The 26,302-nt window shown below is 36.8% G+C and overlaps 1 protein-coding gene and 1 pseudogene across 2 annotated transcripts in view; one reads left to right on the top strand and one right to left on the bottom strand.

The window, feature by feature from the left end:
* The window catches only part of LOC112553655 (glutamate carboxypeptidase 2-like), a 32,479-nt gene extending 22,440 nt beyond the window's left edge, over window positions 1-10,039 (bottom strand). Inside the window, exon 1 of one of the 2 annotated variants that reach the window (XM_025221014.1) lies at window positions 8,350-10,039. The gene's annotated coding sequence lies outside the window, so the exon portion shown is untranslated. Of the gene's footprint in view, window positions 1-1,017; window positions 2,210-8,349 lie in introns of those variants that run through there. The other variant, XM_025221013.1, reaches the window with a different exon arrangement.
* LOC112553657 lies at window positions 3,031-25,688 on the top strand (annotated as a pseudogene).
* The last annotated feature ends 614 nt before the right edge of the window (window positions 25,689-26,302 follow it).

The following is a 26,302-nucleotide window of genomic DNA, read 5'->3' as shown; positions in this document are numbered from 1 at the left end:
ATGTGTGAGAGATATGTGTGTGTGTGTGAGAAAGAGCGAAAAAGAGACGTGTGAGAGAGACGTGTCTGTGCATGAACATACACTGACATTTATACATGTGAACATGTGCATGCAGATGGGTTTTTTGATTGCAAGAGACAAAGGAGGGATATAAAGTGGATATGTGTGCATGGTAGAATTAATAAACATATTAAGTGAATACAGAAAGTATGCAAAACTGCTACTTGAAATACATGCAAGTTGTGAGCTGTTAAAATGAATCTGTTAGTATTAGTATTATATTGCAGAAAGGCAATGACATTATCTTAAAAGAAATGAAGGAAATAAGACTAGCCACAATAACATTCTTGAAGTACAGAATTCTTCTGAACTTATAGGACTGAGGAGATAAAATACAGTGGTCTAAAAGAAATAAAGGACAACCAACTCAACAAGATCCAAATTAAAATAAAAGATTAGTGTCAATAAATGTGTGGACAAATAAGAGCAAAGCTAGACCTAAAATACTAAAATATTGTTTGAGTGATACACAAACTGGTGACAGAATCTTAGTCAAAAATCAGTTAATTAAAAACTGGAAAACCAGCCTAGCTCACCAACTGCTATATACCTGCTGCTAAATACTGTAAAAATAAGTCCAGCCTCATTAATGACTCCATCATCTGCCTTTAAGTTCTGCAGATGAAGCTTACATAGCTTCATTATCTTCTTGCAGTAATTCATTCACAGTTATCTTAACTTATTATTTGTAATTATTTTTAAAGGTTGTGATGATGCACATAACGTCAATTGCATTAAAAACATCAACTGCCACTGAAGAAAGAACATTTGTTATCACTTTAGTATTTAAAAGCTTTCAGATGTACATACTCAACACTAATATTCAATAAATTCTCAATGTGCACTTATTTGTATAGCTTTAATATTTTTCCCTATGGATCCAGTCGCTTTGTATTCACAGGTCTTATATAAAGCTACATGTATGTTGATATGATAATATTTTACTCAGAACTGTACCTTATTGATGAGCCAGTCCTGTGCCAGGGTGAGGCAGAAACGCTAAGGCTGCAACTGTTGTCTTCTCAACTCCCTCGCATTCAGATGGTACCCACACAGATGCTGTTTTTACACAATAACCTCTCATAAGCACACAGTTGCACCGCCGAGAAAATGGCTTCGTCTGTCCTTTGTGAGCTTCTTCAACGATGAGAACAAGGACAACAAAAACCTGACTTAAATTTGTTTCCTGAACGGTTGCACGATCAGGCTCGCTTTATACCGTGACATGTTTCAGTCACAATGTAGGCGTGACACACCTTGCTGTGAAATCCTCACAGCCTCATCAACGCCTTGTGGTTACATCCAGCGCAAACAGAAATGTTTCATGAAATGGCAGACCTCGACGGGAATAGCACACGATTCCAGAGTTCTCCGGTCGTCAGGGGCTGTTCCTCAGGTATCGATTGATGCACACTGCCAGTGCCATGGTTTCTATACCAGAGGAAACCATGCTCTGCTTGACCCAGTTCTGTGTCGATGCCTCCTCCAGCGTGTGTTAACACAATTGTTATTTTGCACTGCTTCCGATCCTTCGAATTTTTCCAAAAAAACGAGAAAGAAGCAGGCTGTTTTCAAGAGACTGAATAATGATAGAATCACATTTGGCATTCGATGAAAAAACAGTACAACTGTGACACTACGAACTTAATTGTATTACTTTAGGTCTGTGGTGACACACATTCAGAATGTACTTTATGACTATAGGAGGGAATAAAGATAAGGGAGTTGACATGTCAGTTGTTTTAAAACTACGTATCTGTCCTTTTCGTAACGACTTAAGCCAAGCCATTCATGAGAATGTACACACATACATTCCCCTTTTTTGTTTACTTAATGACACATTTTTTTTCTTTTGTTTTAATGCTTTTGATTTTGTTCATATAAAACTCTGTTTTTAATATGTAAAGAAATATACTAAAAGTATGACATACAATTCCACGCAATCTGTTGCAATAGCCGTATGGTTTTATTTTCAGCAATTTGCCTATAATTTAGAAGAAAATATGTTATATGCTTCTTCTTTGCCCCGCCCACACCCCGGGTAGATTTTCAGGGTTTTTTTCCCATCTTTCATCTTCGTGCATTCTAAATCTTTTTCACGCATTTTTTTTTTCTTTTTGGTTTGTTTATTACTTTAAACAGAACTTTTGTTATCAACATCCTCTTGTTTATAGACGCGTTTTTGTTGTTGTTGTTGTTGTTGTTATTTGATTGTTGTTGTTGGTGGTTTTTTTTTGAGACCATATTACGTATATTTGCCTCTACATACCTATATTAGAAACTTTATAAGACAGACTGTAAGACGTCGAGGCATAAATTCTTTATCTATAATGGTTGGAGGAGAAGAGGAGGCAGAGGATGATATGTGTGTGTTATAGTGCGATATGATGTGGTGGCGAGTATGGCGGTGTGTATGAGAATTAATGCATCCTCTTTATATGCTTCTACACGCTGCTATCAGCAGTACCATTGTAGTGAAGCTAATGACTCCTCTTTATATATGTTTCCCCAAGCTGTTATCAGCGGTGTAAACGCTGCACAAGTTAAACACCGAATGCAATTAAATCGAGGGAGGAAGTGGGGAGAATCACAAAGGTGTGTATGAAGCAAAAGATGGTTGCCTTGGCTGTTGCTGTGTTTTGACATGATGATGTACCTAACATTGATGTGCGGCGTGTTTTGTGAGATTCGTGTTCCTACTCGCAATTTCGTGCTGGATGGGTTAACGAGTGACATGAAAGTAATCTTTTCAGATTGATATGAATCTCACTCAGGAATGTCTTTATCAGAGTCGTGATATGAATTTCAAAAGTGTTGGCTGCATGCAGTTTCTTAACAGACTGGCAGGTGCAAAGCAAGGCAGAAATCTATTAGTATATGTCGAGAGTGATGGTGTGGGCAGCTGGTGTCTACACTGATCCTTGCAAAAAGCCTAATCCACTTGTCAACCAAACAGTCCTATTTTTTCCCTCCTAAAAGTCTTGCCCTACCCCTCACCCCACAACACCAGAGAGGGTGCAGGGGGAGGACAAAAGAGCTGCCCACGCTTGTTTGTGTGTGTAGGCATGCACACGCCTATGAGTTCGTGGGTTTGCATGCAAACTGAAGACCGCCTTGGCACTCTGTGTGACACACCGGCGTCCTGTCTAATGACGTAGTAGCTCCTGTATCACGCGCTGAGGGATCATGGGAAGTCAGTACTATCGCACCTGTAGGACAAGTAGGGAAAAGAATACTTGCCACCATACCACAGCCACAACACAGCGCGGGGCACAAACAATGCGGTCTTAGTCGACACGATTTTTCTCCTGAAATGTGAGTATCCTTTCCCTCAAGGCAAAACATTCCTTTCATGCGTGTTTATTCGGCCTTATTCCAAACACTACAGAATCAAAACATGTGGTTTCAGATGCTTTTACTAGCAGGTTTCCGGTCACGCTTCTACGCATGCGTCTAAACAAAACGTAAGAGTGAGATAATTGATGGCTGTGCACACATCCATTACTCACCACTTAGACAGTTAAACTATAATGTGCGGCATACTATATCCTGTTTTTGGGCATGGTTATATCTCAGTGAACTAGGATTCGCTACACTCCCATCTAGGGTGCACCCCTATTAGTATTTTGCCTTTATTGTACAAATAAAACTGTTTATAAGTTTTGGACAGTGAACGCACGACCTCAGATCTCGAGGGCAGAGTTACTGACATTAATATTAGTGTAGGTATTCCTTGGTAAAAGGCCTTGGTGTTCTTGAGGTTCTAGGCTGGCAGCGAACATTCTTCGAACAGCAGAGAGATCCAGGTCGGAAATGATAAGGACAAATTGGAAAGTTGACCGATATCCTAAGATCTGCAGAATGTTTGTCCAAGTCGTTCTAAAAAACAGGAAACGACGGGTTGGGGGTTATTGCACAAAAAGAGGTCAAAATCGTGACTACAAATGTCCCTGAAAAAAGTCTGACTGCGCATAAAGTGCAAGCTCTTCCAAGCTGTGTAAGTCATGATATATGATGCCATGATATATGTAGATTGGGTTTTGGCGAATTTGATGTTGTAGTTGAGGTGGAGATAGTAGGAGAGTGTATTCACTTATACGTGAATTTCCATTGAACGGTGGATGGGAACCTAAGAAAAATTGGGGAAGGTGATAGAAGGTTAGGTTGATCCTTCGTGGACTTGTATCTCGAGGATGGGTTTGAAGAAGGAAGATGGCTATTCCTTGAGATTTTGGTAAACTCATAGCACTCCAGTAATTTGGGGAGATCAACTTAACATCTTTCATATTCTTCAAGGCTGCTCTGTACTCTATGCGTGTCCGAATGTTATGACTGTATGTATTTACTAGTTTTCGATTATTGCATTTGCATCTTTATCTTTGTGCTGCAAACGACTAAGAGGACAGAGAAAAGATGAAAGCAACCCTTGTTGCGCATGGGGTGAGAGCATTGCTGTGAATGCCTTAAACGCTTTAAAAGTGGTCAGAAAATATGGGGATGAGTGCGGAAGACGTAAATGTAAGACCGCACTAACCGTATTTTTCAAAGCAAGAAAAATCAACCAACAGTTACACATTAATTTTCATTTTAAAAAAAGGGGGGGCAGGGGTAAAGAAAGGGTCATAATAAGTGTGCTTAAGTGATAATACTGATCGACGTTCTAAATCATGTCCAAAAATATGTAGGGATTAGCTAATGAATCGTTTACTTACGAACGCGTTGAAGACACAGGATGGGGCCGATTGGTAAATGCTGCCATATCTACTTACTTTTTCGCGAAAGAAAACATACTGAACCTAATGCGTGTCGTAGCCGACCACTGGACTAAGAAGACATATAGGTTTTATGTTTACACACTCACTGACAAAACTTGAATATGATTGATACGATTATAGCGTTTATCTTATTCTAAATTTTATATAATTTCTTGAGATAACTGATAACCACGGGAAGTCATTTTCAATGAGCTTTATTTCTTTTCGAGTGGTTCGTTGTCGTTTAACAAGGAAAGAAGCAAATGTTGTGATGCTACCATCGTGTACGCGCGCGTGTGCATGACTGCACTCATGCAACCCCCCCCCCTCTTTTTTTTTTCTCGTGTATGTGCGGTTACCAATACAGTGAAGGTTGACTGTCCTAGGTTCAACTCTCGCCTCGGGCACGCTGTTCTTTCTCTGCAAGGGCATCTGTTTACAGGGCTGGTTGCCTTCCCGTGAACCTTAGTTACTGGCTCAGTGTAAAACACCACCTCCTCTCTCTCTCTCGTAATGTGCGAGTGCGAATGTCGTTCACTGTCAGTATGGATGGAGTGTGCCTTAACACATCCCCACCCCCGCAGCCGAGCATCTTCCTATGCCACTGCAAGGTGCCGATTGACCAGCGCCACATTGATTTCTAGCTTGCCATCTGCCAGAAGCACGAAAAGATTTGTCTTGAAAAAGCAGGCTGGGCATTGGCTTCGTTTCAATGATCTGTACAACTTCTGCTGCCAGAACCACCGGACTCAAGGTGTGACGACGAAGGAGGTTCGTTTAGTTTTGTAATTGCATTCTTTTATTTTTCACACACGAATATCGTTGGCCCGACAGTGACTATACATGTTTCCTACATAACAAACCTTCACATCGACCCCGAGTTATGTACTATGGCAGTTACTATGTGTAAAAAGAAATCAAGATATTCTCTTGTACGTCGTAACAGATAGAAACAAGAAAGAGTAGTGGTTACACTCAAAGTAGATGCTTTGAAATTTGCGCTTTAAGTTACATAAAAGACACAAAAAAACAAAAAAACTTTCAGGTTAGGGAAGTGATGGCGAAGGCGGCGGCTGCTTCTCGCCTCCAGAACTATGCTTACTGTCGGAAAAGGTAATCGTTAAATGAATGGTAGATCGTGTTCGTATATGCTGAGTTAATTAGAAGTTCTTGAGCATGTACTGTACATGTCTGTGTGTTGATAAAACATACAGACTGAAAGCTCTATAACTGTAATTATATATAAATAACAATATAGCCGACACCCACTGTAACATCCTCCACATGTTCTTAAGGGATCCTACAACAAGCACATAGCTATATGTCATCTGCACTGTAAAGGGATTGAGAAAGAATTTGGTAATAGACAAGATGTTAATTGGAAGGCTACTTTTGAAAACAAAGGACAACTTGAGGTGTTGAAGTAAGTCAAGCCGTATTAGCTTCATATTTATCAAATCAATATAGACGCCAATGTATAGGCTTTAAGAGCATCTTTCAGGGTATCCTCTTCTACATGGTCAAATCTGGACAGCAGATGCCTTTAACAACACCAAAAACAGAATGTATTGCTAAATTAAAACTGATTGAGAAAATTCATCAATCAGCAGGTAGGTAGTATGTGATTTGTATGTCTATGAAGTAGAACACTCATCAGCAATTGTTTTTTCCTTACTTTTTTAAATTATTTTATTAATTCAATGTATCAAGTGTGTGTATATATATATACACTCTTTTGATAATCAATAATTATTCTGATATTTTAGATGCTGATCCAAAGATCCAGACTGGAGCACACTATCAAGATTCACATAATATACCTCCACAACTACCAATGCAAGCTGCCTTGCCACTGAAGCACAGTGATGAGTCAAAAGAAACCCAGAACAAAGTGAACTCGTTTCTTTTGCATGGGTATGTTCCAGCTGCAGTTCTCAAGAAATGAGAAATCAACAAACCTCAGTTGGAGGACCCATTTATAATTATACTAATTGTCATGCACTATTACATATTGACTTAAAACAACTGTTGATGTTTCCGTACAAAATCTTGATCAGCATTTATGTTTTCTATTATAATGTTAATGTTAGAACTGCACGTTGCTTTAATGTCATTTTCTCCCCTTTGGAGACAAGATAATTAAAGAGAATCATACCAGCACCTAACCCTTGTAACTGATATTCTATATGGCTATAACATACTGTAAATATTGGTTATAATTATAGGTGATAACTGATTGACAATCAGCTAAACATGTTTGCGTTTAATATAAAACAATGTGTTGGTGTCTGAAGGCATATTGTGTACTACAGGCATGTTAAACATGGCCCGCACAAAGGGCACTGTACATGAGTGCAGCCCTCATGACTAGACAAATGTGACCTATGAAGCCCTTGGGGGACCTTTAATTTGACATGCCTGGTGTATATGTAATTAAAATACAAAGAAATTGTGATTCTCTAAGTCCAAAACAGCTAAGAAACTTGTAAGCAGATTTTTATATAAGCTGAACTCTCAATCTGATCAGTATTATGAGCTTCGTTATTTAATTTTTAGTTAAGCATATAAAATTGGAATAACTGATGATGCAGTTTGCAGTCATTCATTCTTGTTCACTCTAAATGTCTTACAGTTCTTTCTCACCATGGCAAAAAGACACTATTCTAAAAACTAATGATGAAATATTTCCACAAAATAATAAAAATACCATATTAGAAAGCAAGAGAAGTATAACTGTTGCAATATCCATAGAGGAACAAGTTAAATTTATTATTTAATTTTACCATTAGCCTTGATTGAAGGAGAGTAGTTAATGGGATGGTACAGTTGGTTTGAACATATTTATCATTTTCAGTATTTTGAAACCAGCTAGCTTTATACAACAAACACATATGCTGACAAAGGTAATTGCACACACTGCATTAATATAATTATTCGTACTGTCATGAAGATTTGCATTTATGAGCATAGGCAGTCTTACCGACAAATTAAGAAATCTCGCAATAGCACTACCTTATTGTGTGTACTCTAACTTTGCCTTGTCAATGTTTACTCTCACACAATTTCTTGTTTACAACAGTGTTTCGGTCTCATTCCTTTCGCAAGGTCGATGTCAAAGTTTCGTAGCTTGAAAACCACTTCCGGCTGTTCGCGCATGCTTGGAACAATGGGTCGGTGGCAGAAGCCCGACGGAGGAATATTTTCGCGCGACAAATTCCTCTACGACTCTATCGATGCGTGCTTAGCTACATTAAAGCTATATTACTGTTTTAGCATTATCCTCTATAACACCAGTATTATCTAGTTCACTCAATTTTCATCAATCTGCACGATCTCCAAATTGAGAACGGCAGCAGTTTGGTGACCTCCGCTCGACGGGTCAATAACGTCACTCGACAACACAACATGGCGTCCTACTCAACCGTTTCCGACCTGTGTCTTATACGCGATTGTAAGTAAATGATAGTTTTATTGTCCGAAATTTTGATCGGACATGATCCAAGACATCAGAAGATATCATATAAACGCAACTTACCACGTCTCTTGCTTCTCCCTTTAATTAAGGTTTGACGATGATGAAGCTGATGGTTCAACGTTAACTAGGTCTCCCGACGAAGGGTTTGAGCCTCAGAACACATCTGTCACTTAGCTTCCTCTCGCCTTGCTACAGCGCCACAAGATACAAGTCTTTGTCGAAGGCATGGGGCGACAGTATACTTCGAAAGAGTGAATAGCCTGTCAACATCCGATTTTCAGATGCCTTGCGAACGTTTGGTCACAGGATTCAATTATGACATGAGCTCGGACAGTTTTGTTTTTTTTTTTTTTTTTTTTGAACCGATGATGAAGATATGAAGTAGAAAAGCCGTCGAACATCACAAGTGAAGTACAGAAGAAAAAGAACAAGCTTCACCTGCAAAATAATAATCAGCCATCAGGTTCCCATGACAAGTGGACGTGCATCATCATAGGGATTCACTTGTTGACAAATCAATCATTTGATCCTCAATAATTATATTTTACAACCATTCATGTGAGGAATTATTGTCACTGTTTTACAACTGTAAGAGTATCACTGTTTTATGCTACACAACACATTCGCCCACAGCACATCGCCTTACAAATAACAACGTAACTTTATATCCGTTGGTTTGTCACGAGGTGAAGAAATGAAAATGGATGATGTTTATTCTCTGTTCACCAAACAGCTGTCTGCCGTCTTCTCGTCAAGTTGAAAAATTTACCAGTCTTATTCGGGTCAGTCGATGCATGACTTGACCTCGTTAATTTTTTTTTAGTGTTAGCTGGTTCCTAACAGCACGCGGTAATAAAATCCTGTTTTTCTCAGCCGTCCTGTTGCAGCTTTTTTTTTTATGTTATGCTGTGTAAAAGGTAAAGTTTCTGTGGCGTCATCGCCTTGTTGGGCAACACTCTCTGAGTGGTTCATCGTGTCAAAGACGGACCCCTGTAGTCTCTTAATCCTTCCGCCGCCTATTTTCGATCTTGATATATGGATATTATAAACGGGTATCAATATTGTTGGGTAGACATTAGAGTGGGGTAACAGTAACAGAGGCTTCACGGTCTATAAATCCTTTGACTTTATTGCAAAAAAAGAAGATTTTATTATAAGGGACACTGGTCAGCGCCTCTCCGTTACTTGAAAAGACAAACGAGAAAACAGGAAAGAATAGGATCCTGAAGTATCATAAGCACGATACATAAAGAGGATATAAAACTTGAGGAAATGAAAAATGGTACATCGGTAAAAAGTATTCCCCGTCAAGAGGAAAGACAAACATCTTCACACAGGCTAAACTGTTTAAGTGTTCTCAAAGTGATAATAAGAAATACATTTTACTGCGGCTCCTATCGAGATTTATGCTTACACGCAGATATGCCGCGATCTCCGTGGTCTCTTCATCATCTGCTTGACAGTTACCTGATTTCGCCCTGCTATGCTGGACGCTATGACAAGTATGTGTAGTTCAGACATATGGTATGCTGATAGGACCCACGGTGCTTAGCAACTAAGGTGTTTTCAAGAGGTTGAATGAGCTTCAGCTGCAAGTTAACTTTGTAGGTTTTCCCTGTGGGAGACATATTTCAGCTGACCGCAAGCCCGGCGATTGGTCTTCAACATGAGACGGTGTTCTGTGGTTCTGGCTGGTCACCGCAGTTACTGAGACAGAACAGTGCTAATTCATTGACTTCTGCCTGGATATCTAATACAGCGTGGTTTTGGGCTGAAGTTCAGAAGACTGTCTACTGGAGGTAATAGGTGAATCCGCTACACTGGGTAACTGCTTTGTGAGATCCACCAAGATGTTGACTTATCTAAGCATACATAAGAGCACTCTTCGACAGATAAATACTTCCCTACATTCGGGGAAAAGAATTATTCCACTGAGGTGATGCCTAGTTATTTCCCAACATCAATTGATGACAGCAGGAAATATGTCAACATGTTCGCATGTCAGCTGAACCAAGGCGAAAGATTGATTTACGTAATGCATAATGGATATATGTAGCCTCCTAAAAAAAAAATTTAAAGTGCTTGCATTGTGCAGACTTTAAAAATCGACTCATAGCTGATCGCACTCCGAACCGGAAACATGAGTTAAAACTTGATGAATGGTGAAATCATTAATTTAATAAAATTGGATTCCAATGTTCTATAGTGCCAGGGATGTCAAATAAAGCATTTTCAAACTCAGCTAAAAACCTCTAGAAATTTCATTTTGTGTTTTACACTCCATATAAGTGCGCTTTTGGATGCAAATACCACCAACTAACCCATTTAATTTGTGTTATACAATTGGCACTTGTGACAAAAGTCTTTTAACTAGCATTTTTTTTAACGGAATTTCTGTTTTATCAGGCATTTTATGTCATTATCTCTGTCTTTTTATCTATCTAGATAGATAAAAGGCACGGAAATGTATCATATGCACCTGATGCTTTCTTGCGCTCAAGGTTTGACTCGATGGATTCTATAAACAGCAATGACGATCATCGTCTGGTAAAGAGAACGAGAAAGAAAAGGATTCTAATCATCTTCGCTCTTTTATGTGGGACCTGCTTTGGCGTTGGCGTCTTGATCGGCTGGTTCTCCCACCGTACGAAAGAGGGATCAGTTGCCGTGCCACCTAAACAAGACAGGTAAACATTTTATAGTATCGAAACATAGCCATGCAGACACATAGATATGAGACACATCGAGAAAAGATAAGTACTCACACCAACATAAAATTAAAGAAAGAAAAATGGAATTTATTCTTCTGGATCGTATTTGTGATTTCTATCTTGCCGGATCGTATTTGTGATTTCTACCTTGGTGTTGCTTTTCTTACCCTAGTAATGAAACAGCCAGCGGGAAGTCTGTCCAACCTAAAGAGGAAAACAGGTAAATTCTTTGATCTATCGAAAGCAGATAGTATACTATATTATAACAACAATTACAACCAACTGTATTAGTCCCAATGGGCAATTTAAATGGGATGTGTTCTCTGTTTCCAATATATATTTTAAAAAAATTATATTATATTATAGTAGAGGTATATTATTAAAGAGACTTTTATTCGTGATTGATCTGTACCAAATGCAGTTTTCTTACACAACGCAGCACATGTTATTTGCGCTTGTGCATGTATGTGGTGATATTCGAATAATTTTGGGATTTACTTTATTATTAAAACTACCCGGGAGAAAGAAATTCTGGTGTCGGTAGTTCTCAAAAAGAAATGGGACCACCCCCATCCCCCGCTACCATCTCCATAACTCAACAAAGACCGTGCGTCCAACTAAAAAAAAAAAAAATAAAAATAAAAATAAACCTAAACCTACCACTTTTGTCTCTGCGTCTGTTGTCGAATTCCTGTCAGAGTGGATGAGAGTCGTCGAACAAGTTGTAGTTAGCCTATTGTACAGAAGCTTATTGTGATACAGTGGCTCTAAGTCATTTTGCACCCACCTGCTTTTTAAAATGTTTTTGTTGAGGGGCCCAAGATTTGATAAATCTAGGGTTTTTTCATAATAACATAGCTTTTTGCATTGTGAATCACTATAACCTAAATTTTGAGGGACAAACAGGGAACACTCATTAGGGGACATACAAATGCTTCTCGTCGGTTGCATAATACAAGAAGTGTAGCAGACACGCAGTGGCAATACTACAGCTTGACCAAGTATAGTAGGCTAATTTTTAAATTAAATTACCTTGGCCAACAAACAAAATTCCAACCCCCTGGCCTACAGCAAATAACAGCCAACTGTCAATAAGTAGCGGTGGAGCAGACGACGCGAGAGCTCTTGAATTGCGGAGGTGAAAGAGTTAGGTCTGCACCCAACCGTTTGTAATCGAAACAGTGACGCTTGATCGACTTGATCGCTCATCATCGACACTACCTACGTTATTTAAATTTCCTCGAATTTTAATACCATGTCCAGAACAAAACAAAACTGCTAAATAACAATACAAAAAATAACAATACGTCGGGCGTGTACCTATGTGCGTGTGTGTATCAGCGAGTGCACAAGGGTCAAGTGTCTCTTACATCAATAAAAAATCTGCAGGGAGTTGCACAGTTGTATAGCCTCCCTTTAGTGGTAGACGCTGAATTCCGTTACCTAGCACATATGTTAATCGACGTTGTCTTTAGTGCTTTGGTTATTATTGTGAGTGTGGTGGTTGTATTAGTTGTAAACCATTGTCAGCAATGTCAAAAAGAATGCGTGGAACCTTTTAAACAGGAGAACCAGATAGATCATAGGTGTTCCATCACGTTTTCATGTTGGGATGCGTGCTTTGTTCGTTGTGGTTTCGAATATTTGTCCACACAAAATAAGTTCAAAATATGTTTTAAAATTGTACTTATTTTTCTACCGTAAGATTTTGTTTAACGCACTTTGGGGTAACAGTCTTGTTTTGCTTCATATCTTTTGATAAATAATTTCCTGCTATCGTAGTGTTGTGATAATGTAACGGTAACTCTGACCGGAAGCGTACACCCCCCACCCACCTCTAGCTCATGATTTATTGTATTTACGATTCTATAATTATGTTGCACAATCAAGATCTGGAATTTATTATGGACAATTTATTTGTCACAATGCATGGGGTGACTAGAAATGGAATTCATATAAATACTGTATCAAACTATATTGATATTTTATCTCTGTTTTCAGTTTCAAGTTTATAGAATTTGTTGTGCTAAATGTGAATGCTGAAAGAATTCGTGAAAAGTTGAGGTAATCATTTTCTCGTTGGATATAATAATGTAATTCAGCTGTGCCAGTCCTGATTATTGAACTTCACAAATATCTCCATAATGAGTGATGTTTCACTTTTAGTAACTTTGTGCTTTGTGTAGCAAGCTTAAAAGTTTAAAATTCTTGTGATATTAATGAGAAGGACATTTTCAAAAAATAAAAATTGCTTGACAGATCATTAATTTAGGGCTGAATAGCTATTTTTTAATATTACAGTTGTCTTATTGTTCTCTCATCAGATGTACGTTTATGAGTTTCTCTGAGGGTTTATGTGCAGATATGCTTACATATTTGTGATTATTATTCTTATATGTGTAACATAGCATGGTTTTTGGTATTCTGCTGATAAATGTATATTTTTCGGATCTTTTGTTGTTTCTAGAGAATATTCTAAAGAGCCCCGACTAGCAGGCACAGAACAAGATGCAGTTCTTGCCCAAAGGATTCATGATGACTGGAAAGCAAATGGCCTGGAGGAGGTGCACCTTGCCACATATAATATACTGCTATCTTTCCCAAACACAAGTGCCCCAAACCTGGTAAAAATTTTCAGTTATTTATGGTAGTTGCAAATCATTAGCAAGATCATGAAGATATATTCTAGACCGATTAAGGAGAAACAGTTAGCCTAGTTGGTAGAGCGACATCATCCAAACTGGAAGGCATGCACACTTGACCATTTGTTTGATGCACCATACTTTCCCTGAGCTGATTCTGATCCTGACTGTATCAGGGTTGGGGGAAGGTAAGGCAGCAAAAGAGAGTAGAAGGGTACTATTCTGACAGAATAGGTATAGGTCAAGGATAAGTGAGGCCTGTAACACCTTAGTTCTTAATGACCATAAAGTCTCAAGACTTTTTTTGTCAAGCTTCTCCATTGTATTGTGATAATATTACAAATACATTTGGTATTGCCTCTCTCCCTCACTACAGATAATGTCACTGAGCTCATCATTGTAACTTTATACTTCTCACTGGCTTAATATTGCAAATATGTCCATGATCATAAACATTTTCCTGACATAAATATCAAAACTGAATTATTTTTAGTTTAAATTGTAGATTTCTATTTAGCAATATCTGCTTTAAGTCTGCAAAAAACAACTTTAAATTGATGGTATAAATGATCATTGATCTATTATTTTGTTCTATTTCTTAATAAGCTAATCTTTATCTGTTTGATTTTTGTCCTGTGTATTTTGCTTGTTACTCTTTTATTTGTTATATTAAATACCATTGAACTTAAAAGCCTTAAGAGCACTGAAAAAATTGTCTTCCACTTATTCAAATTTGGCTAAACCTTCTTACACTATTATCTGGTTCTTAATTTCTACTGTTTACCCTAGCTGCCATTTTACCACATAATTATGAGGTAGTTTTAAAAAATATTTTCTTTATGTTTTAATATCTCATTTTTTATTTTTTAAACATCATATGAAAAATAGATTTATTTGTATTTCATGCTTAATCATTGCCCTTTCAGATCCAGATAATAAACAGTACTTCTAAAGAAATGGTGTTTGAAGCAAACAAACTGGAGGTGGTACTCACTCCTGCAGAGAATGACTCTCATGTTGTGCCTCCATATAATTCATTTTCTGCTGCAGGCGATGTGATGGTAAACAATTTTATTAATTTATTAATCAATTATAAAACAAGCCTTTATTATTCTGTTTGGTTGTGTGTGTATAAGAGAGAGGGGGACTTTATAGTCTTCTAAGAGAGTTTTTTTTTTTTTTCGCCTCTTTCCATACTTCATGAAAAATGCAAGTAAAGTTACTTTCTTCTTACATAATGCATAATTAATAGACTCCCTCATCCTATTTGTAAAAAGTAGAAAATTCATATTTTTCTTCAACTGGACACCTTGATTTGTTTATCAATGTCAATGCCTGTTGTCTTCCTTTTTCTTCATTAACAAACCTCTTTTAATAGTCCGACAAATAATAGTCAGAAATATTTACAACTTATCTTCATCGTAATGCCTTTTTTTCAGTAAAACTTTCTTTGCCCTTTTTCTTGTTTCATTTTTCAGTCTTCGTTGTTTACTGCTGTGCATTAATTTCTTTTTTTAATCTTTCTGTTGGTGAGTTATAAAACTTAGCAGTTAATCAGGGGCTAGTATATATGAGTCTTTGATTGAAGTTGTAAAATTAGTTATGAATAAATGCAGCTGACCTGTTATTGTAAGGCTTGATGATTATTTGGACAGGGTGATCTGGTGTATGTAAACTATGGGACTGTAGAAGACTTTGAGTATCTCACAAATCTGTCAATCAGTTTGACTGGCAGAATAGTAATTTCTCGCTATGGCAAAATCTACAGAGGTGAAAAGGTAAGTGAGAGTTTTACTTTGAATAATTTTCATTTGAGCATATCACAGTGCATTCATATACACATTTATGTTAGCAGGCACGCACTTACATGCATGCACTTCCCTCCTCCCTCAAAATGCATAAATTATTGGATCTACATGCTTGTATGCAGAGTGATAATTTTTTAATATTTTTTCTAGATGCACATTTTCCAGTATGTACTTCTATATTCCTTGGACATAGCTATGCGATGTACTCTGCAGTGAAATTTAGACACTACAAATTTTATTTTAGTCTTCTATGCTGTAACTGGCTTTAATAAAAATGCTGTTTTAATGCTAAACCTATTTTTTTTTTGTAAAGTCACAAGTAATTCTCAAGTCAAAATGTTTTGCAAACAGGTGGAAAATGCAGAGCGCTTTGGTGCATCTGGAATAATATTGTACTCTGACCCTAGTGATTTCAATATCAACATAACGGAACCATATCCTGATTCATGGTGGCTGCCACCCACGGGTATTCAGCGGGGTTCAATTGCAGGGGATGGTGACTATCAGACTCCCCTCTACCCATCTACCTGTGAGCATACTAACAGCTTCTAATAGAGTTTGGAGTAGACAAAAAATTAACATCATCACAGTAAGATAGTGATGAAAGTAAGACAGCATGTGTACATGCAGACTGTTAACCTGTAAGAGGATCAACATGTAATACTTCTAGAAAAAGCATGTTATCCCAGGGAAAACTGTCATGTTGATTCAGTGTGTTTAATCAGTAGCAGATTAAACAAACATATTGCAATTCTGATCATTTCCAATATACCTAAGTAAATGGGTCTCACATGTGTTAAAGAGAGTGATAGAGTGATAGAGAATGCAGTCAAACTTCTATAGGTTTGCTATAATTGCTCCACTTTTTTTTTTTAAATATCTTGAAGGTTTTTTTTTTAAAAAAATAGTATGTCTGGATATCTAATTTACTATTTTGATGTTTTTAGACTATGCCTACCGTGTTCCTAAGTCGCAGTTGAATTTACCAAAAATACCTTGTCAGCCAGTGGGATACATTGATGCTCAAAGGCTTCTTCAGTAAGTGATTTAAGTTTTGGGTGTCATATTTCATTTGTTTGTTTCCTTATTTTAAAATGTTTCTTTTTTATTGGTTCTGAAATGTATAGTTATTAAACTAAATCTCTGAAGTTGCAGTGAATTTAAGAAATGAATAAAAAGTCAAAGCCACTATCTTTTTTAGTATCCAGGGCGTGGTGCTCTTTTTCTGCATGCGATATCTGTTTATATGGCTGGCTGCTTCGCATTGATATAGCCTGAGTTGCTGCCTTGGAGTAAAACACCTATTTATTCCTTTTCCCTATTTGATAAAATTGTTCAGTCATGTTAAAAGAATAGATAGTCATTTGACTTGCATTGAAAATTGGGAAAAGTTGTACATTATGATCAGTTGATTTAAAAAATGCATTGAAGGAATAATTCTGAATGTTTAACTATGGGTCTTGATAAAGGGAAAAAAATGTCAAAAGTTCTTTGAGTGAACTTTAATAATAAATCACATTTAGATCCATTTTTTAAAAAAGACTTTTAGTATTGACCATTTATCAATGACTCATAGTCTTAAGTCTTTCAAAAATATATGTATTAGCATCTTATTCATCATGGTCATACTTGATGTGTGGGTTTGTTTGTCAGAGGGCTGGCAGGTCCAATAGCACCCACCCTCTGGCAAGGCCATCTCAACTTCACTTATCACATTGGTCCAGGATATAATGGGTCTTCAGAGTTGTAAGTGTTGCTGCAAGGCAGAAAGAGCACTAATTAGTCTAGTTTATCTTGTGCTGTCCTTTTATTCCCTTATTAGCTATATCACAAACTTTCTGTATTATTGAAACAATTTGTCCATCTCTAAAACAGATGACTATTGAAAAGAACTTTGCTATCGGTTGGTAAGGTGCAACATTACTATAAGATCCTTATTAAGAAAAATGTCATATTAACAAAGCTAATTAATTGTTAAAGAGGTTATGTTTTTGTGGTAAATAAACTTTTGAATTGATTTATGTATATTATGACCAAGAATAAAAAATATTATTGTTCTTCTATGACTGCTGTTCTCATCTGTTCCTTACTAAGCTTTACTTTCACAGAAATAAGGATTAGGCAGATAGATGTTTGCCTTAAACATGCTGCTGTGAAAAACTTTACATATTTTATGGATTATGATTTGTACATAAAATTTGGTTTGTTTCAGAAAAGTTCGGCTAAATGTAAACAACTACCTAGAAGTGAAGCCAATTTACAATGTTATAGGCTATATAAAAGGCAGTGAAGAGCCTGGTAAAATCACATCTTTTACACTTTTTACTTTTAATACTGCAAAACAGGACTAGTCACTGTTTATTTAACTGTTTACTGTGCCCTAGTTGTACAATGTTTTTTACCTTCTCTGTATATTCAGCATATCATTCATACATTATTTCCTTTTCTCCAAACAGTATAGCTGTTTGAGGTTTCCCACTAATTGCAAACATTAAAATAATGGAGAATAATTTTTTTATAAGGATCTTATGTAAAGTTTTCATTTTGAACAAGACATATTTTGATTAATTAGTCGATTTTAAAAAGGTTTTACTGTTTTGAACATTTTACTGAGTCAAGATTACATCAATTTGCTAATAAGTTGAGCGATTGTATTTTTTGTCAGCCTACATGAACACTTTATATATGCTCTGCAGATCGCTATGTGCTTCTTGGTAACCACCATGATGCATGGGTGTTTGGTGCTGTAGATCCCTTGTCTGGAACAGCGTCTATGACTGAGTTAACTCACATGTTTGGACAGCTGTTTCAACAAGGTATTGTGAAATCTGATGTACAGTCAAATCTCCCTACTATGCCACCCCGCTACTATGCCTTTCTCGGTATTATGCCACTTTTGCTCGGTCCCGACTATAAATTCAATGTAAAAAAAATGTACTATGCCACCCCAGACTCTCGCTACTATGCCACTTTTTTTGTGACTGTTAAGACACAAGTTGTGAAATTCCGCACAGTGCTCGATTATTATACTGTATGGTAGTGTGGGACATCGCAGTTAGGTGGATGGAACATAGCACGCACACAGGGAGGGTGGAGGCTGGCGATGGGGGGTGGTCGCTGGCCGGGTGACAGTCACGTGACAGAGGGAGGACGGGAGGGTGTGAACTAGCGACAGGATGCAGGTGGTTGGATGTGGTTGGGAGGGGTGGAGGATGAAGAGGTGAGGGGGAGAATGAGAGGAGACAGCTAGTGAAGCCGACGATTCTTGAGAGCTTTGGACTGACGGGTAACTTGAGCAAATAAAGCCGTTTTTACGAACCCTCGGTACTATGCCACTCTCGCTACTATGCCACTTTTGCTCGGTCCCGGTAGGTGGCATAGTAGGGAGATTTGACTGTATTAACTAATGTTTCTTCATGAAAAATAATGAACGAGAAGTCATAGACTGTTGATTAGTGAGCTGAATTTTAGAATACATATAATGTTTTTATACTGGATGTGCCTCTCAGGTCTTACCTGGACATGACTTTTTGCTGGCAGGTCTTCGACCTAGACGAACTCTTGTTTTCTGCAGCTGGGATGCTGAGGAAGCAGGTTTAATGGGATCTATAGAATGGGTAGAAGTATGTCTTTTTTTTTACTTTCTGTATGAGGAAACAGATAATGTATTATATGGTGTATAACTGAAAAAATGCAAAACATTGGTTATATTTTTCCAGTGAAAGTGAATTATATTTTTATATTCCCAGTGAAGACCTTCAATTTTTTTAACTGACACTTATGTCTGTAGATTACAATGACAAGATTGTGCTGTTTTATTTCATAAATTATGATAAATGGCCAACTTTGTTTTATGAACATAATAAATCTAAGTGTGTTGTTCCACTGTGAACATTTTCTTTTTCTAGCTGCTATTCCAAACTCTCTTTGTCTTTTTTAAAATGTTTTTCAAGATGTGTAAGAGGGTTATAAAATATAACAATTTCTGGCCTTGCCTTGTTGTAGTGTTGACAGCTTAGAGAATAAAGCTGAAATTGATTGTATGCAGCTTGCTTATGTGACTAACTGGAATGCTGAAACCAGAAACATAACTGACTACTGCCTAGAAACAGGCTCATACAGTGCAGTATTTTCTTTGCATTTTTCAGGAACACCTGAAGGTCTTAAATCAGCGAGGTGTGGCATATCTTAACCTTGATTATTCTGCAGCAGCAAATTTTACCGTGAATGTTGGCACCAGTCCACTCCTGCAGGATGCTCTGTACGATGCAGCAAAGTTAGTGAGTGTCTTTCTTAGCATACAGTGAGTTTGCTGAAGTCCTTAATTCAATAATGAGGGCATGCTCTGGATTATCTGTCATCAAAACGTGGCACCTCTATAACCAATAAAAATAAAGAAAAAAATGTAATATAATCATAAATTTATTGCTAAAATATGCTTTAAAGCAAGAATTTAAGCATAAAACAGCTTAAATCTTTGTATTTCTTTGTTTTAAGTTATACCCAATGTCCAAATGGTCCCTACATAGTCAGAGTAAAAGTTTCCCAGCAAATAAAAGTACTATCTTATTGCATAATTCATTTTCATCATGTGCTTCAAGCTGATGAAAAATAATAATTAGTTAAATTTTTATTAGTAATTGTAAAAGTAAATTACTAAGTAATTTTTATTCCTATATCTTTACATCATTTGAGTTTCGTCTTGGCTAAGTACTACAAATAACAGGTGTTTGTTACTTCTTTCTTTGCCAATGTTCCCTTCGACAGAAAATAGGTTTCATGGGAAGCAACTATAGACATTGATGCAGTTTAGGATGCAGCAGCTCCTTGTTAGCAAAATACAGTGGTACCTCAGCACTTTAACTTCTTCATGTTCAGATATTTAGGTCCTTGACTAATACTCTTGAGAGAATTCTGTTTTGGTGCTTGGCCACCTGTTTGTCACTTGATCATCAAAAGCATGACTTTGCATGTCATTTTCAAACAGTAAAATATTGTCATGGTTCTATGTTCATGATCTCTGTTTTTTGGTTTTGTTTATTTTTGTATACACACACACACCATACCATCATAATGGCACCCAAGAAACTTTCTAGTACTATAAGTGAATAAAAGAAGAAAACAGTATAAACTTTGAATTAAGAAAATAACTTACTGCCAAGTATAAGAGGGGCATATGCATATATGTATTAGCTATTTAGTGTGGCATGGCTAAGTCGACAGTATTGACAAAACTAATAGATATAGACTTCAGTTTTGATTTTATTGTACTATAATGATTACATTGCATTTTTCAGTGAAACATGTTTGAAACAAACCAATACCTAGAAAAATAGAATATATTTATCTTTTGTAGGGTTTTGAAACAAATTGAATACATTCACATTATTTCTTACGGGAAAAACTTGCTCTTTATTTAAACTGATCAACAGTGAACTGGCCTTCCAGAATGTCCAGAATGGATTGTGGTCAAGTGCTATTGTTTCACTGTAATTCAAAATCCTACCAAATACCTCTTGTGACATCTCCTCAAACAATGTGCAAGCCATCACCAATAACATGGGATGCTAACTATATTAATGTGTGCATCATGCAGTTACTTGAATATGTTTTTTTTTGGAGATAGTTTTTATTTTGGTTTATTTCTTTCCTTCAAACAATATTTTTTCAGGTCCCTAGTCATGATCCTGCTTTCCAAACTTTGTATGACTTGTGGCTGCACAGACCAGTGCTGAAAAAGGAGAATCTCACTGAACCATTGTAAGTTTTTGTGCAAGTGTATTGCCACACATTTCTTTATCCATATAGACAGATTTATCAGTTTATTTTTACTATTAAAGGACTAGAGGGGTCCCTTTTTTTCTAACTTTTGGGTAAAGCTTGGGGCAAGATGCTATTTCCCAAAATGTGAATGCTGCTCTTCTGTTCTCAAGATTTACAGTACTTTTCGCATGAGTTTGCTTAGGCTTATTGTTCTGTAGTTCTGACACTCTTTGCTGTTTTCAAGGGTATGACTAGTGCCTCTGTCCATTCTTTGGCCTTTTTGTATAAACCTGATGTCTTTGTTATTGACACATTTCTGTGCATGGTGATAGTTGTAGGCATGTATCTCAAGAACAAAAGGAGGAAGAGTATTGACCTAGATTTGGGCAAATAGTATCTTTCACTAAACTTTACCCAATCATTAGAATAAATCTGCATCCCACTAGATGTTTAAGTTCTTTTTATTATTGTTATTCAGGGACTTGCATGTTTGATTATCTATAACTCTCCTAATCTTAGTAAATAACTTCACCTGTTTGTGAGATACAAGACAGCAAACACACATTTTCATCTGGCCACAGTAAGGATAAAACCGTGACATAGTAGTAAACGAATATGCTTATTTGACATCCACTTCCAAGTCACCCATTTCTGTAGGCTTGAAAATATAAACACACTCCAGATAAAGTAGGAGCATTGATCTATGTGATGCTAAGCCGGAAATTTGTAGACAGGGTGCAGACTTCAGGAGCAAACTTTGGTGTTTTTTTGCTTTTGTCAGGTTGACCTACTCACCAGGGTCATCCAGTGATCAAGCAGCTTTTTATCAACGAGCTGGTGTTTCATCTCTTGATATTTGGATGACATATGATGAAGTACATGCTTTCAGCTTGCTTTCTTCTGTATACATAAATTGTATAATAAAGTAGCAAATAGACTATGATTGGTTTGTGAAGGTGTGCACAGTTGCAGGAATTGTCTTTTCATGTGTTAGTGAAATGGGGTGTTGGAATTTTAGGTCTGGCTTCATGTTGAAAAAAAAAAAACAATGTGGGCTTTTCTTTTGACACTGTATTTTAATAAATCTTTTAAACAGCAATTAGATTGCATATAGAAAACATAAATTTATGTTGTAATGACATGGCTTTCTCAATGGCTGCACTGATTTGCTGTTTTAGGCTAACTTACCAATCCTGAGCTACCCACTGTACCACTCCAGCTATGATACATTTTATGCTTTTGAAAACTTCATTGATCCTGGATTTAAGGCAACAGCAGCCATAACAAGGATGCTGGGTGTTCTGGCCAGGTATGTAACCTCTTAATCAGCTATTGGCATTTTTGATTGTGCAACTATATTGATCATGATGACAAAAATTTGCTTACTTTGTAGGGAGGTGCAAGGTAGGAGGTGCACGATGTGTGCGTAGGTGGGTGGGTGGGAGTGAAGGTCTCTATTCAGCTTCACTTATCATTGTGCTTATGTTGATATATGTGTGACCATTATATGCTTCTTTATTTCTGCTTAACTATCCATAGAGACATCATTCTGCCTTCAGGAAAATAACATGAAATAAAATTTGTATTTTTTTAAACTATAATTGAAATTGTCAGCTCATTCACCTTGATAGAAGAAAATTATTAGGTATTTTGCTTCCCTGAACTAAAAAAAAAATCAATTCAGTAAATGTACCATTTTGTTAGAAAATAGTTTTGGAGCAAAGCATATGCCTTTTCATAATTAGGTGCCCAAAAGATATGCACAAAAAATTATCATATTAGGAACGTCTGGTTTATGTACTGCCCTTGTTGTCAGCATGTTTTAAATTACAAACATTGCACACATCCTCTTCAGATTGATGAGGCTTACAGTTTGTCTTTAACATTTAGTTCAGAGAAGAACAATCTTCCAAAATGGGCCTAAATAGCGCAAACATGAGCACAGTTTACAAGTATTTAATAATAAAAATGCAAGCTTGATAGCACCTTACATACATGAGTTGGCCCAGAAAGGAGCACCCAATAATATACATCATCTGCAACTATTGTTCACTTATTAATATTGTATTCATTACAGACATACTGGCATGATACTTTTCATGTAAAAGGGGACCAGACTTCTTGAAATTTATGTTTATTTGCTTCTTAAGAAATGTATCATGTGAGAAGATCATGTTTTATATGCCTTTTACGTAGGACTGGTTAGAGTCAGTTTATTTCAGTTGTTTGACACTTGACTTTTATTTTACCTGGCACTCAAAAACTTTTTAAGACTTGTTTTGGGCTTATGTGGCACCTTTGAAATTTTTTTGCCCTTTTACAAACAGACCAATCAGCAGTTTTTTTTAAAGATTTCTCCTAGGAAATTATTTCCATGGGAAATCTAGGTCCCTGTTATCTCCCGTTCTGACCACAAGAGCTGGTTATTGAGTGTAGAGAAAATATCTCTTTGACAGCATTCTGGCAAACTCCAAGCTGCTACCCATGAAAGTAGAGAGATATTCTAAGGCAGTTTCCAGCTTCTACTCTCTATGATCAGCACTTACAAGCAACAGTGGGAGCAGAAAGGTGTAAATACAGGTGAGTAATAACCTAACCTTTGAGCTGTATTATTCAAACATGTTGTATGAGAATAAATATAAATAATAGAGGTGTCTAAGTGTGTGGGTGTGTTCACTTGAATGTATGTACATATAAACATTAATATGTGTGCATGTGTATGCAGGAATGTTTGTGTGTCTGCCAAAGACAACAAGAGGTTCAAAAAAATGTTTGGGACACTCTTTTTATATACTTCTAAGGGATGTGCCATGAACGTTTTCTTATTTTATGTAGAAGCCCTGGATTCAGCTGTTCAGAACTTCACAGCTGCTACAAGGGCATTCCAAAACAAACTAGATAATGACGAGTTTCTTATTGACAGGTAATGAAGTCTTGCAGAAGAACTAGTCTTTTTCTTGTATTCATTTTACTTAAAGCTTATCATCAGCTAGTACAGTGGACTGTTTTTTACCTTTTGCTCCTTAGAAAGGTAAGAGATAAAAGTGTAAGTTTAATTTTTTTCTGCATTGTTTTAAATATTGTTTTAAATTATTCAGATAAGCTGTAGAAGGATCACATTTATAAGATGTGGTTTCATTAAAAAAAAAATATAAAACAAAAGCAAGGAATATATTGCTTTCATACTTTAAATATTTTCAATGGTTTTAACAATATTCAAGGCTATGCATTGTGGCATAATGCTTTGTTTGACCTTAAGCTTGCAGTTTATTAACTTTTTTTCTAATGGGTACGATACATTTTAGCCCACTTAAACTTCGGATGATAAATGATCGCCTGATACAGTTGGAGAGGACATTTTTGGACCCTGAAGGTTTGCCTGGCCGACCTACTCAGAAGTAAGTGAAGCAAATAGTAAAACTGCATTGTTATGATTTATTCAGCTCCAGGGTGTTGTAGTTTCATATTAAAGTATGAGATATGGCTGTAGTTAATGGAATTATCAAAAGATGATCTGTATAAGGCTACTTGTCAATGGTCCTAATAAGGTTTGTGACTTTGTCTGCCAAGAAATTATTATTATCCACGGTCTGTGCTTGGTACTTTAGTGGTGAGTAAATATGGCATTAAACGAAGAACATTCCACAACCCACATTTGTTGTTTTTGGTAACCTAGCAGTTTTTTCATGCAAAAAGAGCTTGATGCTGTACCCATTTTTTGCAATTTCTGATCAAGAAAAAACTATTGTAAGATTCACTTTTCATTCCATCTAGTTCTTTAAATCTATTTCAGGATATATCATTGTGAATGATAAAGCAAACTGTATTAGTTACAATCCTGCTTTACCAAAATGAGAAGAAAAAGTTCTTACCTATGAACATTCTTATTCGCAAAACAGAATTACAAAAATATTGGATATGGACAAAAAATGTATTCCTCTTCAAATGTATCATCCTTAGTTTTGTTTATTGCATCAGTACTCTTTTGCATAATTTGGGTTAGGGTTATCACTTAAATTATTATTTTTTGTTTTTTTGTTTACTAGACATATCATGTTTGCCCCTAGCCAGTTTGATGCCTACGTAGACAACAGTTTTCCTGGTATTGTTGACACTATGGTCGAGATTGAAAAGGGGCTTGACAAGTGGGATCAACTGAAGCAGCAAGTATACATCACAACCTACACCATACAGTCAGCTGCCTCATCGTTAGGAGACGTTGGCCTTTAGGACACCTTTACACTGTGTAGAGATTAAAGGAGTCAATTGAAGGGCCATTTTGCCAAACAATTACTGCTGACATGGTGCCTTTATTGCTTTCTAATATTAAAAGTGTAATGTAAGAGTTTTATTTTCAATAAACACTACTCCATGGATTGGTAAAATTTGTGAGGCTGAAGTATTACCAGGCAGATGAACGGATCTTCCACAGTTTGTTTGGACTACCACTTCATGATCCAGAAGTAATTGTGTTGTCAGCCAGTTTGTCATTAGTCAGAGTCATTTTTCAAAAAACCGGTGATGTGCCTTCCATGAAAAACCAAAATCCTGCTGGAGCAGTGTTTATTATTTATGCCAGTATCAGGGCTTCTGCTACGGCTAAATTCTTTGGGGTCCCAGGGACCCCTTCTTCAGATTTTTAAGGGGTCTCTGTTCTTCGTCCAACTTTGGAGGGGACCCCATTGACGAAAATTGAAGGGGTCCTCCGAACTTTTAATGCGTACTGTACGCAATTTTTTGCGTAAGCAGAAGCCCTACAGTATGTTATTTTTTGCCAGTTTGCAATTGTGGACATTTCTTGCCCATGTTAAGCTGTTTGTGTCTTTCTGCCACCGAATTCACTTTTTGTGTCTGACAGCAACAGTGTGTTCCCTCTGCCTATTTGCAGTTGTGTTTGTGTGCAAGTGTATCATAGAAAACATGTTGATCTTCAAGTGACGAACAATATTCGCTTAAGATATCTCTTGCCCGATTCTCATTTGAGTTGTGATATTGTGGTTTTTTGTAGTTGCCTATAATTTTTCTATCACTTATCTTTTGTCTTCAAAAAAATTCATCCATTTTTTATAACAGAAAAAAATAAAATAAT

Source organism: Pomacea canaliculata, linkage group LG13, assembly GCF_003073045.1.
Source record: "Pomacea canaliculata isolate SZHN2017 linkage group LG13, ASM307304v1, whole genome shotgun sequence".
NCBI classification, from domain to species: domain Eukaryota; kingdom Metazoa; phylum Mollusca; class Gastropoda; order Architaenioglossa; family Ampullariidae; genus Pomacea; species Pomacea canaliculata.
This window is presented reverse-complemented; position numbering and strand designations above follow the sequence as displayed.